The sequence below is a fragment of the Cryptomeria japonica genome, chromosome 3, assembly GCF_030272615.1.
Source record: "Cryptomeria japonica chromosome 3, Sugi_1.0, whole genome shotgun sequence".
Classification (NCBI taxonomy): domain Eukaryota; kingdom Viridiplantae; phylum Streptophyta; class Pinopsida; order Cupressales; family Cupressaceae; genus Cryptomeria; species Cryptomeria japonica.
The window spans coordinates 848,847,908-848,866,909 of record NC_081407.1 but is presented as its reverse complement, the minus strand read 5'-3'; positions in this window follow the sequence as shown (position 1 = coordinate 848,866,909).

Sequence of the window (19,002 nt, the reverse complement as noted above, 5' to 3'; positions counted from 1 at the left end):
AATTTTGACCTTTCTGACTCCGTCAAAGATTGAGCCAGGAATATGTTGTGTGGAACCTCTTTTGTACCAATGTTTGTTTTGATAGTCTCCTCTACCAACATGGATGACTTTTCCTCATATGATGTTGGGAGAATGTTGAGCCTTCCATCTTCGGGTGCCTCGGAGAGGTTTTCGCCCTCAGATACATCCTTTCTTTTTACTTTTTTGGGGTCAGACAGCGCCACTATGTGGTTTTTGCCATAAGAATCTGGGTTTGTTTTTATTTTTATATTTTTGTGACTGGAAGGTCTGACACCCTCACCAAAATATGCCCCACTATTGAGTTCTATAGTGTATCCTGCTTTATGGTCCCAGGGGGAAGATCATCTCGTATGCCAAGATAGTCAATAAAAGCTTCATCATTTTGGAATGTGTCAAACTGTGCAGGTCCTTCATGGTCCCAGTCAATAAGTTTTTGGTGAACAAGGGGAAGGCCTTTGATGTCTTCGAAGTTAGCGGGGCTAAGAGTGAAGACGCAGTTATATTCAGGTATGTCGAGGTAGTTATCGAGGTCATCGTTGGCACTCTCCTCATCAGTCTCAATCGTGAACGAATCCAAATTATCATCACTAGTAGTGCATTCTGGGACAGGTGTTCTCATTCTATGTGATTTCAACCTAGGACCTAGAGACAAGGACTGTGTGGAATCCTTAGGGGTTGTTTCTTAACCAACTTTCAATTTTTCATAAAATTCCTCTTGTTCTGTGGGTTCATCTGGTTCTCTGAATTTCTCGGTGAGCTTGTAGTCACTGGAGGATTTGTCTGAATCCCATTCCCATTCATTGGAGTCTATGGAATACCGATTCTCTTGTTGAATTTTGGCAGCTTTGATTTGTAATGCTTCTTCTATCCTTTGCGTGTGGACCTTGGAAGTCATGAAACCAAGTCCCTTTGAGCATTCCTTTTTGAATGTCAATTCAGGTTGTAAAGGTTCAATGATGCCTTCCTTTCTTAACCCAAGAGGGCTTTTTCCATCATACCCAAATTTTTGTAGGATCTTGAACCCTTTGCCATATTTCTCACATGGTATACTGATGTGATCTTGTGTATCATTTTCAAGGTCTTTGTAAAGAATTTTGTATAACTCTTCCTCTTCCAGTTCACCCCATCTTTGAAAGATAGTAGGCTCCCATTTGAGTACAATGATAGATACCTATTTATTAGGATGTGGTCTTCCATATTCTTTTGGGGGATTCATGACTTGTTGTAAGTACATGGTCTGATTCAAAGTGTATTCACCCATGCCCTTGTCCTGAAATTTTCCTTTAAGCTCACCTTGTTTTGATGTCGAAGGTTTTAATGACGCAGGATCAATGTATGCAGAAGAAGGAACAGCTTCGCGATTATTGGGAATGATGGTCTCAGTTTTTGGTCTCAAGTTATTACAGTATATGAACAGATTAGGATCACCATTAACTGTTATCTCAACTCCATTGTGAGGAAACTTAATACATTGGTGATATGTAGATGGGACTGCCCTCATTTCATGAATCCAAGGATGTCCTAGCAATATGTTGTATGTGAGATCTAGGTCTAGGACTTGACAAACCGCATCCTTCGTAACTGGCCCAACTCTAAGAGGTAAGGTGACTGTGCCTTTGGATGATCGCTCTTCATCATCATATGCCTTGATGATAATTTTGTTTGTAGCATTCACAACTTTATCAGAATATCCCAATTGTTTAATAGTGCTCAATGTACAAATGTTTAGACCTGCTCCTCCATCTATCAGGACTCCTAAAATTGTCATGTCTAATTAAATAAATATCTTTATTTATTTAATTACTTTAGCCTAATTCTTCTATTAATTAAATAATTCTTTATTTATTTAATTAATTCATTTATCCTCTTCTAGCCTTATTTCTCATTTAAATAAATACCTTTATTTATTTAAATTACCCTTTTCCTAAATTAAATAAATATCTTATTTATTTAATTGATCCCACTTCTTCTATTAATTAAATAAATCTTTATTTATTTAATTAATTCATTAACCTTTTCCACCCATGACACATGTCATTCATCTCTTAATTCATACACTACCTACCCCTTTCATTATTTTATTATTTTCTTTACCTACCCTCTAATCATAGTCGACCTCTTTTACACCTCTGAATCTTATCCCTCCATTTTCTTATAGTATCTTCTATATAAGGAGATTCTTCCTTCATTATCAGACCCCCGACTACTTGATCAATTGACTACACTACGCTTTGCACCTTCATATGCGATCCTACTTACAACCACATTCCGTTCTTTGTTGAGCTCTTGTGCACATAAAATCTAAGAGAAAATACATCAAGCAAGATCAATGGAGATAGGAGGAATGGAGATCCAAACCCTATTGGACATGTGATGGTATAATCTTTGTGATTTCATTTGATTTGCATTGTCTTAGGTAATCTTCATATGTTATGGTGGATCTTTGTTGTTGTTAGGCTAGGTTTTTGTGGTTGAATCCATTTAGTCTTTCAATATTGTTATTATTGTTGTATCCATTTTCATCGTATACACATACATGATTCACTCCATAACTCATATATTTTGGTCACGCAAAAACTCTTGGTTAGAGAGAAAAACTGCGGCGGGGATGGCACCCACAACTTCACTACTACAATCATAAAGATTGCTCGGTTAGAGCTACATTTAGCTATTTCTGATAGCTTACCCTATTAGGAGTAACAAGATATATTAGATCTACCTTGCTAAAGGATTTTACAACATTAATCTGAATGTTGCACCTGGTTAGAATCTTTACAATTTATAGACTTGGTTAGAGTCTTTTACCCTGTTAAAGGTTTCTCTTTCAACTTCACAATATTACAATAAAATCATTACAAAAATCTGCAACTTTACATCTGAAATGTTAAAGCAGATTCTATGTGCTCAAAATAAGATTACCTTGCTTATAGCATACCTCAGTAACCCATATAGTAACTCGGTAAACCCTTTTGTTTACTCTGTTCTTCAACTGTTCTCTGAAAATCTTCTCGGTGACCTCTATGTCTCTTTAACAGTCTTTCTTCATAGATATATGCACACACATACATACATACTTTACTCTCTTCTCATGCTATATAAATAGATCTCTTAAAATAGTGATCTAATTCATTGCTTCGATCTTACAAACAAGATTCCTTGAACGAATAACTAAACAAAATATTTCATTGGTTAGATTGACCTCGCAATTATTCACAATCTTCTAGTGCAATTTCCAATGTAATAATGGTTAGATGTGCCTCGATCTTGTAACACGTTTTCATGTGCATGTCCAGGTTCAATGTATCTAGTAACATGTTTCACTCGGTGAATATCAACTTGGTGTGTTAACTTTACTACTCGGTAGCCATAAAAAGATACTCGATAAACAGCTCGGTGAATACTGCATTCTATGACTGCTTTCTTCTGTAACCGACTAGATTGTGCATACTGACTTCTTTGTTTATACCGACTTCATGATTCGGTAGTGCTAACTGACTAGAATATATAGTATGACTTTGGATACAAAAACTAATGGCAATTCGATAAGTAGTAACATGTATTTCACTTCATTCACTTTCCATTATCCTTTTTGCTACCACTGTTCATTCCCCTTGTAATAGACAAAAGATATTGTCATCCTATCTTCTTTTCTTCTGGATGATTGAGTAGCAAAGGTTTAATACATGTTTTAGTGCTTCACAAACCTCTACATCCATCCCATTTTGGTATGTATGCATGAGCTTCTTGTTCCTTACTTTCATTTGATAATAGTTCTTTATGGCTATCTTCTATCACTTTGGTATTGACTGTTATAATTGATCTTGGTTTCCTTGAGCTAGCATTCTCTTGTCACTCTTCTCATTGTATATTTCTTTTTGGTATTGATTTTGTTTCTCACCTTTAATGAGACATCCACGTTAGGTAATCTATTGTACAAATCTACCATGGAAGTCCTTTGCCAATGTTGCCCTATCTTTATTGTATGACTGAAAGAAAATAAAACAAAACTATTTTCTTGTTGTCATATAAGTTGATTGTCTTGGTCTTTTAATTGTCTTCTAAACTCACTGTCAATTATTCTTTACTACTCAATGTATTTAGGTCCCTACTTTGTCATAGCCATGAACACATCCACCATGCTTTTGGACTTCACCTTCATCTTGATAGCCAATCTATGGAATTTTCTTATGGAAAGCCTATGACATTATCATGAGACTTTAAGAGTATGACTGTGATAGTCTCTTCATGAACTCCATAACCTCATGTGATTTATTTTCAAAACCTGGCCTTCTTTGTTTGTCTTACCTTCATAGCACTGTGTGCTTAATGGACTATATATTATCATGATGGCTACCTTTACTCTGTCATATCTCAATTGTTGTCTTTAATTTTTGAAGAGTACTCTTATTTTTTGTTGTAGATCTCCTTTCATGTACCCTGTGACTCGTGAATCTTAACAAAATTACTAATATTTATGTGCTTTACCAATGACTATCATACTTCTTGCACTATATAAATCACTGTGACTAACTAACAGTCCTCTTGCATTCATCAATTCCCACCCTTTTATTAAAATCTTAATAATCTCCTCTTTAACTAAAAGAGATGTAGAGTCACTTGACTCCACAATCTGAGATGATAAATATATGTTAAGGATATACAACTTTGTTTGTCCTTAAGACAAACCAAGCCATTTAACTAATGGCTATCATTTATGAGCTACAGGGTCCTCATCACTATATCAAGGGTTTCCTCATACTTACCCATTTAAAGCAACATTTTTACAGTTTTATAACTTCATATCAACCTCCTTCAAAGTCTCAACAAGGATTTTAAAAACTCAAGTAGCACAATGCACGAGGAAAAATGGAAGGAGTACGGTAAAATATGCAACGTGGGTAGGGTTGAAACTAAAACCTGAAACCTTTCCAATGTCATTGCAACATGTCATGTTGAGACTTCATTTCACATCTTGATCTATGTTGGCATTTTTTATTCAATATATTTGATGAGACTATTGGACATGACTTTATGATTGTTTCATTATCTAATTTTTACACGTGTGAATGCTAAAGTAGGTTATTATTAATTGATGAAAATGTAATTGAAATTGAAATGATGATAAATTGCTATGTTTATGATTATGAGTTTTATTTCTCGAACATGCTTTGGCCATTGTTTTATGGGCTAACCTACCAATGAGAATTTGAGTACGACCGAGTGTAGGAAGGTGTGCAAGTTTTTGTCAAAGACGAGAACATGGTTGAGGTAGAAATGTTCGAGCCACTCAATAAGAATGGTTGTGATGGGAAATCCTGTGCATGCACACACTCATGTAGTACAATCATATTGCATTATGATGTTTTTTTGTGCATTTCCTAGTAATCTAGATGCGTAGTTAAAAATATGAATGTAGTGCTTTAATGAACTACTTTGGTCCATCTAGTAGGACATGCTAAAAGGGAACCAACAAGCACCATTGCAATTGGCATGCTTATTATTTTATTTTTTTAAATAAATCACCGTCAAAATTCCGACATCATCCCAACTTTACACCAACGACCAAACTGTCAGACAAAGAGCATCCTCGTCGGTGCATAGTTCCTAGCAGGCGTCGAAATTTTGATGCCAATTGAAGAAACATCTGAAAAGGATGTTGTATGTCCAACGTCACTTTATTGTCGGATGCTCATTGTAATCATCGTCACTCCAAGTTCCTGGTAGGCGCCATAATTCTGCTTCCATCCGACAAGGATGCTTTACGCCTGACGACATTCTTTGGCCGGATGAGTGATCATGGCCACCATTAGAAGAGTTCAGGATGATGTCAAAATTCTGACGTTATATGGCACCATCGAAATTACTGACAATGAGTTTTCAATAGCTTCATTTATCGACAATCCAATGAAAAATAGTCGAAATTCCAACGATAGGCCATCGAAAATCAGCCCCAAATGTACTAGTGACTATATAAATCTTCAACATACTCATCTCATCTTGGATGTTAAATCGAAGTCCATTTATGTGTCTAGCTACCTTCTCTCTATCCATCTCTCGATGTCTGGATTTGATCATCACCATGTAGAATTCCTCAGTATACTCCTTCACACTCATGTCCTTCTGCTTCAAGTTTGAATTTAGCCTTCAATCTCGCAACCATCTACCTCCACTAAGTGATTTTCATCTCACCATTCTCCACTCTATCTCTCTGCAACTCTTTCCACCATAAATTAGCATGCTCTTTCAACTTAGTTTGTGCTAACTAGACTCTCTACAGTTCCTTAACATCTTCAAACTCAAATTAGTCCTCCAACTCTCCGATCCAATCTATCAAATCTTCCAAATTCAATGAACCTGAAAATTTAGAAACCTCAACTTTATGAGTTTTGCTTACTTGCACCACCGCTCTAAGAAATCTTTCTTCTCTTTCATATGTTAGTCTCTCAACCTCTTCGACCTCAAGCTCTTCTCCTACCTCTTCATACTCATCCTCTGATTCTGGATTCCTCTGCAAACTAGCCAGTGCATTTTGGATCTAATTCTTTAAATCCTCCATCATATGTTCTACCCTTCTAGGTTTCATCCTTCTCGATGGTATCTCCTCCCTTTTATTCAATGCAACTGCCTCAACTCAGCTATTTGAAAACAAGGATTCAATTGCCTCTTTGTTGGTGATCTATTGAACACACAAGCAGTCTGCCTCAAATCGGTGATCTGTTCACCCAAAGGAATGTCTAAAGGTTCGCAACCACCTCTTATACCATATGACACAACCATGACCTAGAGAATCCTCAAAGAGACCAATATGGATCATGCAGCAAGAGTAACACAATGGAAGCAACACAAAATAAATTATAAAATGCACAATTTGAGATCCGCAATATCATAGATTCATTAAAATTAAGCTAGCAACATGCGGGCAACATATAGGCTTACAGGCCTTATTACAGCTTGCATTCCAAAAAATGATCCATCTGGATCTCCTGAGAAGTTCAAATTACAAAGCATTAGCATATATCATCATCTATCTTCACTTTTCTACCAAAAGATCGAATACAACAATATATATAAAATTCGGAACACATCTGAGTCAGGCACAAAAGATTACATTCTCCAAGTTAGGAAAAATGAAATATGTAAAATAGGTCAGCCGAAAATGTGAATATCTCCTCCACCAAAGACAATAATGAAGTGCAAACCACCAAGGAAGGTCGGCCAAGGACCTAGGAACATTGAATGTGGTGCCAGATAGATCTACAAGCCAATAAATCACTCCACATGAGAAGAAACCTCCAACTAGCTGTTAAGCTCAAAACTGCTCAAGGAACTAAGAAACGGACAATCCGGAAGCGATAACTTGCCGACAAAGAATCCAAATGAACTAGAAATATAGAATAATAAATAAGAACACATCTGAAAGCCAAGAATCTGATCCACAACAGAAAAAACAAACAACTACCAGAGAATTCTAGAAGTACCATAGAAACTACATCACAAAACAAGAACATCTGAAAAGAAAATATATTTTTGGTTGATGCAAGATTTCTCATTAACCGAGGATGCTCCTGCATCAGGAAAAATAGAAAGGTGAAAGAACTATAAGGAGAGAGAGAGAGGAGAGAGACCTAGATGGGGAGAGAGGGGTGAGATAGATATAGGGGATAGAAGAGGAGAGAGTTTGTGACCTAGAGAGAGGAGGGAGAGAGAAGAACAAATAGAAAGAGAGGGCTAAGGAGGGAGGGAGGGAGGAAGGGGTGGATAGAGGGTTATTGAGAGACCTAGAGAGAGAAAAGATAAAGAGGTGAGGGAGAGAGAATAAAATGAGAGATAAGTTCACAAAGAGAGAGAGGGTGGTAAGGAGGTAGGGAGAGCGGTGGAGAGGGTTTGAATGAAATAGAGAGGAGAGAGATCTAGAACCTAGGGAGAGGGGTGAAGAGGGAGGGAGAGAGGGGTGAGAGACCCAGAGATCCATTTATAAACTCTCTCCTCTTCACTCTCTCACCCAAGGTCTCTCAACCCTATCTCCTTAGGCTCTAGGTCTCTCACCTCTATATCTTTTCACTCTCTATTCATTTCCCACTCACTCCATCTTTATATTTTCCTCCTTACACTTCCTTCTCTCTTTGTGAATTTATATCTCTCATTTTCTTCTCTCTCTACCTCTCCTCTCTCTAGGTCTCTTAGTCATTCCCTACCTACATCTCCCTCCCTCCCTTCTTAGCCCTCTCTTTCTCTTTAATCTTTATCTTATTATTGTTGAACACGCTGAATGTTGAAAGGGGGGTCAATCAACAAAAATTAAAATTCCAAACTATAGACTTAATTTAACCAATTAATTTCAGATATGCACATCAAAGGGCTTAACAACATAAAATATCCATACAAGATCACCAATATTTTGTTGGCAGTATACACTCAGATGAGAATAGTTGATGTTGTCATTGATGGCAACCAACTAGTAACATGGTTCACAGGTTACATCGGCAACAAATATCATCTACCGGCACCGGCAGGCACTACAACTTTATTCACACCGGCATCTAGTCTATACCGACAGCAGTCACTACCGGCACTCCTATCCGACATGGAAATTATATTGTTTTGTATTGTAATTATATTGTATAGTCAACATGATGTATTGTAAAGACTCATATATGTATGAGATCTTGTAGGTCATTTTGTAAGGTAAAAAATGTAATTAGGTAATGAATGCAAGCATATATGAGAGTGAATAACTGTATATGCATTATGATGTAATTATTTTATTAGTGAATAAGAGAAGAGTAGAGTGAAGCAAGGTTTATGGCAAAGGTATCTGATAGAGCTTAAACCAGTACTGAATCCAGAATTGCAGATGCTATTTTGAGCAGTACATTGTCATTGGATTTAAGCATCCAATTTTGTAGTCAGTGGGACTCCATTTTTGTATTGAGCAGCGAGCTCTAGGGTGTTGGCCTTCCTACATGTGTAGGCCCCTATTGTATATGTAATATTTATTCATATTGGCCAGTGAGTAAATATTGTGGTTCACAAATCCCACCGAGGTTTTTCCCCTACTGAGTTTCCTCACCAAAAATATTTGTGTTATGGTGTGCATTGATGGTTATACTTTTGTTTCTCTTTACTGCACTATTATTTTCTTATCGGTATATTAATTTGGTTTATAAAGTTGCAAACAAGGTTAAATCTTTTGTTTACTGGTTAGACACTGATTCACCCTCCCCTCTCAGTGTCTTTGGGACTGATCAAGTATCTAACAATTGGTATCAGAGACTAGTCCTCTATTTGCAGAAGCCTAACGGCTTGAGGAAGATTCTGAAACTGGTACCGATGGAAATTTTGAGATAACAGTTGGAAGGAGCTGTTGAAGATTTTGATGCACAAAAATTGAAGAATATCAAACTGGAAGATGAACTTAGAACTGCTCAGGAATTCATCAAAGCACTTCAAGATAACCTGGTTATAGCAAAGAATAAGAGAAAAGAATTACATGTGCAATTGCAAAATCAAGATGATGAAGAAAAAGAAACTCTTATAGATATTGTAGAGAAATTGAGACAAGAGAACAGTAACATGAAGAATGAGATGCAAGATTTAACCATGAGACTATGCAAGGATATTGATGATAGAAAAAGGAATGAAGAAGATTTGGCCAGAAGACTTAATGAAAGATCAGATGAATCTCAAAGGCTTAGTTATGAAAATGATATGCTTAAAACAGATTTTATTCGCATGCAACATGACAAAGAGGAACTTTTGACACAAGTTAGCACTTTGGAAAGTGAGTTGGTCACTGTAAATGAATACAAAGACAAATTCAAGAAAAGTTCAGATAATCTTGATGATATGCTGAAAAGTCAGAAACCTGATGGAGAAACAGTTGGACTTGGATTTGAACATGGAGAAATTTCCGTGACTGCAAACAATCATGATCACAAAAAACCAGTAAGGCAACCTAATGCTTATAAATTTAATGGGAAATGTTTTAATTGCAACAAATTTGGTCATAGAGAAAATCAGTGCAGATTTAGGAATAATCAGAATACAAACTTACCCACTGGTCAATGTTCCAAATGCAATAAAAATGGTCATAACTCATAAAATTGCAGAATGAATGTGAAATGCTATGTTTATGGTAGATTTGGACATTTATCTAATCAATGTAGAACTCGAACCAGTCAAGATTATGGAAAAGCTATTCAGAGAAATAATATAACTTGTTATGCATGTAACAAGACTGGGCATATTGCAAAATTTTGTAGAAGTAAAACTGTATCGGCGAACAATAAAGGATCCAATAACAAAGGCAAAGAAAAGGTGACTGAAATCAGGCAAGAATTTTCTAAACAATAGATTAGAAAGAGAGATCAGAGAAGTGATGAATCTATCTTTGCACCGACAGAATAGGGTAATCCTGCAATGGCAGGAGATTCTTCATCTAATTAAGGAATAATCCTTAGGGGTAAGGCAACAAATTGAAAATCATGCATTTACCCTCGGTTGGTGGTAAGAAGTTGTATTTCTTCTTTACAGACAGATATGTGGATTTTTCACTTCACCAGTGATGCATTTATTGTAGTTGTAAGTTACTTTTTGGTTATAAAGGCACTATAACTTCTCATTTCATCTCACCAAGCATCCAAGCATTCGAAGAGAGTGAAATTAATCAAAGGCATTCTAAAGGCGAAGCAGAAAAGGTATTTTTAGAGCATTCAAGGATTTCTCAATTAAAAGGTATTTATCTTTCACAATGGCATCTTCATCTTTTCTTCCCGAATTTGTAGCAAACCCTACCATTATGGAGAACATAAAATGACTTAGACCTGTTTTCAAGATCATTCCTAAGATAGCAAAACTGGTTGACTCTATTGGTGCATTTTCTAGAATCCAGAAGGGAGTTGCGTTTGTTGAAAACCCTAGGGCATACATACATTGTTACATAGAAATTTTAGGGTCCGAAGATTTGATGAACATGTACATGAATGTAATCACTGACAAGAATGGGGTAGTGAAACTGGAACGCAAGGTAGTTGAGGATTTAGGTTTCATAGATATCCTCCATATGCCATAATTCTTGAATGAAGTCATCTGCTATGTCCTTAGCAGGGTTTATGTGGTTGGACTCAGTATTTAAGATTACCAAGGAAGCTATTAGGGTTGTTACTGGTTTACCCTCCACCAATTCTAGACCTAACAAGAAGAAGAAAATCCCTAACAAAGAGGTTACGAGCTTAACCAGAGCTACATTTGACAACCGGTCACTTAGGGTCAATGATATAAAAGATGACAATGTTAAATTTGCAACTATGGTCATTGGATATAAAGTTGGTCATACTAATAGGTTGAATTGTGTATCTAGTTCCTGCATTCATAGTGCACATGAGATGATATTAAACAATGCTAAAATTGATATTTTTGAATGGTTAAAGGATGAACTGTTAGAGAATTTGCACAAAATCAAAGGTGATAAGAAAGGAACCTTCAAATTTGGAAGTCTGATAGTGTATTTAATGCTTTACTTTTCAAAAGAGATTCTTGGTATAGGACACAAGGATTTTGCCTATGATATTTATGTTGGAAAACAGATAAAGGAGGCAATTACCGATATAGGATCTGATGGTGATGAGTTGGTTAAAGACTATCTCAAGAATTTCCAAACTAAAATGAGACAAAGGGAAAGGATTCCCCAAAGCATTGTGGATAAATATGATAAACAAATATGCTTTGTAGTGAAAAGAGATAAAATTTGGATGCAGGTAGTTACACCCAGAAATGTATGGATTACTAAAATGGGATATGAGGTGGATTCTCACATCTTAGATTCATATGCTAAAATACTCCCAGATGCACCACCCGAACCAATAGAAGAGATATTTGGTAGTGTTGAAACTATTGAAAGTGGTGTTGCTATGATGAAGCAGAGGAAGAAAAGAAATAAATTTATGAAAGATGCTTCTAAGATGGTAAGGGATGTTACAGAAGGATTGATGAATCTTAGCGGTATTTCTGGTAGTGTGAAAGAAAGTCAATCAGAGCAGAAACCGGTAGCTCACATTTCCCCTGTGGCTACTTCATATGATTCTGACAGTGACAGGGCAGCTAAATTCAAGAGAGTGGACAGGAAGAAAAGAAAACCCTCACCAGCACCTGCTTCATCTCCTAAGAAGTCAAGGACACAAAGAAAGAAACAATAGGCTATAAGAGAGCCCAGTGGTCCGAAGAAGAAAGTGACTCCAAAGAAAAAACCAAAACCTAAGGCACCAGAAAATCTTATATTGGAAGGGTTGCTCAATGAAATCACCCAAGATGGTAACCTTGGTAATGTGGATAAATTTTATCATTCTTTCAAGGATTCAGATAAGGAAACCATAGAAGAAAGTATTATTTTATACCTAGACATATACAAGAAAGTTCTTATTGAAGTTGTAGATGTTTTATCAAATGATTTGTACTTAAGGTTAGAGGCTAAGAGAATGTCTGTAATGGAGTTAGACAAGAAATTAAAGGTAGAAGCTCTACTTGTTGTGCATCCTGTTAATTCCAAGCAAGAAATTGATGATTTAATATTAGAGGCAAATAAAATAGTTTTTTGTGAGTGGTCACTGGTAGGTTAGTCTTATGGCAGGCAAACTTAAAGAAATAGCAGATGAGACAGCGGATAAGTGGGATATTTTTTTTGAGAGAGAGAAGAAAGAAGAGAAGGATAAACAGAAAATGGACAAGTCAATTACCAAAGTATATCAGAAAGATAAAGGTAAAGGTAAAATTGGAAGTGTACCTGATATCACGATCAAGGACAACCTTCCTCCACTGGCACAGGACACCTCACCAATAACTGCAAAGGCACCGGCACAAACTAATAGTCAATCTAAAGAAAAGGCAGAGGAAATGACAAGAGATGGTACTAATCCGGAGTCTGACATTCTTTTTACCATGAATGTGGACACTCAAGACTTTAATATTGTGTTGGATAAGGAAACTACAAAGGTAAAGAAAGCTGAAACTACAAATATTGAGATCTTTGAGTCACCAGTCAACACTATTGACTCTCAGCAGAATATTGAGATGCCAGCTAAAGATCAGAAATCAGAATCCATCCCTGATGATACTCAGCTTAACACCAAAATACTAATAGAATCAGAAGCAGAAAAGGGACATGAATAGAGTATATCTGAACTGGCAGTCAGCAAGGCAGTCAGTAAGGATGATAGTAAGGATGAAAATAAAGATGAAAAATAGAGTGACAATAAGGAAGAAGTTAAAGATGGAAACAAGATAGCTGAAGTTGTTAAGGAATCCAGAGATGAGAAGAAACCAACTACAGAACCTCACACTCTGCCTAGCACTTCCACCATGGATTACAGACCTACTAATGTGACAAATGTACTTCTAGATTCAATAAAGAAGATGATTGAATGCAAAGCCTTAGCATTTAAGGCTATTGATCATATTTTTGGATCTTTAGGTAAATTGGACACATTGTCCAAATTCATTTCTTCAAATATTCTAACTGTAGATAAAATTAATGAAGAGACTGTTAACGAAAGGGTGAATAAGGAGAAAGGTGAATTCTTTGATAATACTATTAAGGACTGTGATAAGTTGGCGTATTGACATGTCTTTTTATCAGGACTCTTAGGTTTTTGGTATCTTTTGGGTTGCATTGTGATAGTAAAATATTGTGAATTGACTATATGTAATCCATGTTTTAAAACTGAACTTAAGAAATCATGTTTGAACTTTGTCGGTTAATTCCTGCAACCATGCCAATTTATTCCTGCAGCCAAATGGTTTGTCCCTGTGATATGCGGATTATTTAGGATGATTTCATATGTGAGTTAATGAATGTATTAGTTAAGTAAGATACATATGCATGTCCTTGTATGTTGTTTCTGTTTTAGTGCAGATAATAATTGATGCTACGGTGGAGGATTTTCTTTCGCACCTAAGGACTAGAGAATCACGTTCAGATAACTAGAGGTCAAACTGAAGGAGATTCAAGCGAGCACAATGTATGGCATAATCGGAGCAGTTGTACTTCACCATGGGAGTTTAACTCTGGTGCATGTTTAATTTACAAAATATCGCTTTGGTGTGCAAAGACCGTGGTTCGGTTTCAGATCCACAGTTCCTGTAGCCAAGCTCTCTGTTATCCCCTTCATCTGACAGCTATTCGCCTCTTCTTCTAGGCATAACTAGAGTTGTCCATTGTAGTTTATCTTTTCTTTATAATAAGCTCTTCCTTCTTTTCTGAGAGTTAGACAGAATGGAAAGGGATTGAGCAGAGTTTTTGTCACACATTCTGAATTTTCTCTTTTAGAATATGTAATCATCTTTCAGGAAGAAATAAATAAAAATATGTTATTCTGATCTATTAATAGTTCTTTGCTGAGAGTTTGATATCACTCATCCAAGGGGGCCCACTTGGTGAGTGATCCTGTGTTTATGATTATTGAAGTTAGTTTTTACTTAGTTGCAGTAGAAGTTCATGACTAGATTGTTCCTGAAGCCACTGGAAATAGATCCTTTGACTGTTCCTGCAGCCAAGGCAGAACGGTGTGATTCCTGTTATTTTCATTAGATCATTTCAGCAAAGTTTTGTAAAGCTTTCATTTAACCTTTTATGATTTCTATTCCTACCTTTCCTGCAGTAATTTAGAATAATCATTTAAGGAGCTTAGTGCATATATATTGCAGACCCATTTCAAGTTTTACGTTCCTGGATTGACAACTAAATGAACACCAACCATGAGAATAGTAAACTCTACCATATGAATGTCCAAACTTCGGATTGAGATTTCAATTAGAGGTATTATGATTGTCATTATAGTTGGGGTAGACATTTTTGGCGCCACTGCCAGGGATGGTGTCAAGCTAAGAGCCTTTTATGATTATTTTAGTTTCTAGTTAATTGTTTGAATTTCATGAATCTGCATGCATAATAGAAGAAGAGATGCCAGAGGTAGATTTTTGCCCACTCATAATACTCATGCAGAAGATAGTTTTCCAGATATAAACCCTTTTTCTGAGCAGTATCAAGTCCCACAAAATTTGAATCACCCTGAGTCTGAATTTTCAGAAGGTAGTCTTCATTTCCTTTTTGGTCCACAAGAAGAAGAATTGCCTATTGTAATAACCCCCACAAGTCCAATGCAAGGGAACCCACCTCCTGGTAGAAATAATCCACCACCACCACCTGGTCCAACATTTGAGTTTCCCATCTCTAACTAGCATGATAATGCTAACCTCAAGAACATTCTAGCATCTTCACTTCCTAAATTCTATGGGTTGGTGATAGAGGATCCGGATACATTTCTGTTTGAGTTTGATGTTCTTTGTAGGAGTTTTGACTATACTACAGATGCCCATAGACTCAAAAATTTTCTAACCACTTTGAAGGAGTCATCCTTGAGATGGTTTATGAGCTTGGGTAGTAGCACAATCAATACATGGGATGAGATGAAATGGTTGTTTCTTGCAAAATACAAAGATTATTGTAGGGGCACTGATCATCATGGGGATGATATCTTTAGAATGACACAAACTGAAGATGAGAGCCTTGAGGATTATCTGGAAAGGTTTTTGTTTAGTGTCAAGAAGTCCAAGCATAGTACTCTGAATGAAGATTCCCTCAAATTGATATTCTTGAGGGGTATCAATGATGAATGCACCAATTCCTTAGATCTAATGGGGGGAGGTGACATTACACAATCTACTTGGGCTGAAATAGGACAAATTGGCAAGAAGTATTCCAGATCTACTTCTAAGAAGAATAGGAGATTTAAGCTAGGAGCACTATCATCATCATCTGGAACTAGAGTTTCTAGGTTGGAACTTAGCCATTTGTTAAAATATTTCAAGGAGGATATTATAAACAATATGGCTACTCAGTTGGATACATTGGCAGCTAAGAAGAAGCATGAGGAAGGTGATGCATTTCTTGCAGAATTCTATCCTCATTGTAAGCAGCGGAAAAAAGATTATAGATGTAAGATAGTTTCAAATGTTAAAGTACATGATTTCAAACCAATTCAAGGGGAGGATGAACAAGTCTTCTATGTTGCTCAAAAAAGACCAAATTTTCAAAGACAAGGTATGCCACCCGATCCACTTTCCTTTTCTGGTTATAGTGGTAATTCTTATACACCAAATAACCAATGGCAACCACAGTATCCTCAAAATTTTGGTAATTATCCACATTGGTATGGATAACAAGGCCAAAGACAGCAATTTGCTAATCAAATCCCCCAGTGGCAGCAGCCACAGGGAAACTGGTATCCACCTCAAGGTACAAGGAACTAGTTTCAAAGGAATTGGCAACCTACCTCTCAATGGAGGGGAAACCCATCATGGTCATCCCAATCTTCTGGATATCAGCCCCCTGCTCAGTAACCACAACCTCCTGCTTTAATTCCACGTCCTATAGCCACAGCACCACCTCCCAAGCCAACACAACTGCCTACTCAATCGTTGCATAATCTAAATATCAAATCTCAGCAACAACAACAAGCTTATTCAACTGATGCTAATCAATACCCAGCCTATTCTTTATCACTAGATGATATTCACCTTCAATCTGGAACAACACTACCTAATCCCTCTCAGCCAATTATTACTGAGGTACAAGAAGAGCAGCCAATCTCTGATCCTAAAGATGTAATACCTCAGAATCAAATATTACCACCATTTCCCCATAGATTGAAAGACAAAGAAGTTTCAACTGATCAACAACAAAGCTTTGATATTCTTGATCAACTAAAGCACATTTGTGTTAAAATTTCATTGCTGCAAGCAATAAAGGATGTTCCAATATATGGTAAATCATTGAGAGAGGTATACCTAAAGAAACCTGGCAGAAAGAAAAAGGATCCACAAACAGTTCATGTTATGGGTCAATTGGCTGATATTATGTTAGGAAAAATTGCTAATCCAAAGTATTCTGATCCAGGTAGTCCTGTTGTGAGTATAGTCATTAATGGCAGTCAAATAAAAAATGTTTTAGTTAATCTAGGGGTAGTCATTAATGTAATGATAAGGGAAGTAATGAAACATCTAGAGATAGATAGTTTAAGGGCTACACCCATAGTTCTCCAACTTGCTGATGGCTCTGCAGTAAGCCCTGATGGTATGATAGAAGATATAGTGGTCATTCTTGATTCCTGGGAATATCCTGTAGACTTTATGATTTTATCCCCAAAAGAAACATTGGGGGGATATCCAGTCATTTTGGGAAGACCATGGTTGGCCAAAGTTGATGCTTATATTGGATGTAGATCAGGAGACATGACTATTTCATATGGCAGTTCCACAAAAACATTGGCCTTGTATTCCCCTACACAACCTCAGCTTGAGCAGCAGCAGGTTGTTTGGCCTATTTTGGGAGAGTAATCTGAAGTTGACTCTATTAATCACCTTATGATGATTAATTGAGTGCCACTCATGTAGTTATATGATTAATAATCAATCCTTTATAAGGTCTTGATAAATGAATTAATAGAAGACCAAGAATTGCAGGAATTGGTTCTAAATATTGCAGGGTTGGACTTTCCTGCAGGCACTGATATCTTGCATACCTTGTTGCCGTAGGAATTATCATATTCTCATGTTTCTGATATAAATCAGATTGATCTTACTAAGAATATAGCCTAGTTGACTTGCTAAAACTCCATAGAAATGCCTTTGCATGGGATTACAAAGATATGAATGGAATTGATCCAACAGTTTGTACTCATCGCATTTACATAAAGAATGAGTGTTGCCCACTCAGACAACCTCAAAGAAGAGTCAATCCTGCCTTGAAAGAGATAGTTAAAGAAGAATTGCAGAAATTGTTGAAAGTTGGGTTTATCTATCCTATCTCTGACAGTCAATGGGTATCATCTTTGGTGATAGTTCCTAAAAAGGGAGGCAAATGGAAAGTATGTGTTGATTATAGAGCTTTGAACTTAGCCACAAGGAAGGATCATTTTCCACTGCCATTTATGGATCAGGTATTGGATTCTCTTGCTGGTAAGAGATATTTTTCATTTCTGGATGGATTTAGTGGCTATAATCAGATACAAATAGATCTTGAGGATCAGGAGAAAACAACATTTACTTGTCCATGGGGCACTTATGCATATTTTGTTCTTCCTTTTGGATTGTGTAATGCACCAGCCACTTTTCAAAGGGCGGTGATCAGTATTTTTTCTGATATTTCTCAAGACATTATGGAAATTTACATGGATGATTTTACAACTTATGGTTCTGAATTTGATCAAGCATTGGGTAATTTGAAGAAAGTTTTGTAGCGGTGTGAAGACTACAACTTGTCTCTAAACAGTGAAAAGTGTTTCATTATGATGGAAGAAGGAATAGTCCTTGGTCATCATATATTTGTACAAGGCATACAAGTGGATCCAGCAAAGATTGAGGTTATTCAGCATATTAATGACCCTGTGAAGCAAAAAGATGTGAGAAGTTTTCTTGGCCATGCTCGATAGTATAGAAGGTTTATCAAAGATTTCAGCAAAATTGCAAGTCCCTTATATACACTGCTTACTAAAGATGCAAAATTTAAATGGACCTCAGCATGCAATGAAGCTTTTTTAAAGCTTAAGCATGTTTTGACTCAAGCACCAGTTCTAAAAGGACCTAGTTGGTCTCTAAAATTCCAAATCCATACTGATGCATCTGATTATGTTATAGGAGCAGCGCTAGGACAAAAAGTTGATAAGTTGGAAAATGCAATATATTATATCAGCAAGAATTTGCAAGGATCTAAATTGAATTATACAGTTACTGAAAAGGAAATGCTAGCTATCATATATGCCCTTAACAAGTTTAGATGCTATATTATAGGGTATCCCATATTTGTGCATACAGATCATACTGCAATTAGATATCTCATGAATAAGCCATCAATAACTGGTAGACTGGCTCGCTGGTTATTGTTGATGCGGGAATTTCATATCACAGTTGTTGATAAGCCAGGGAAGTCTA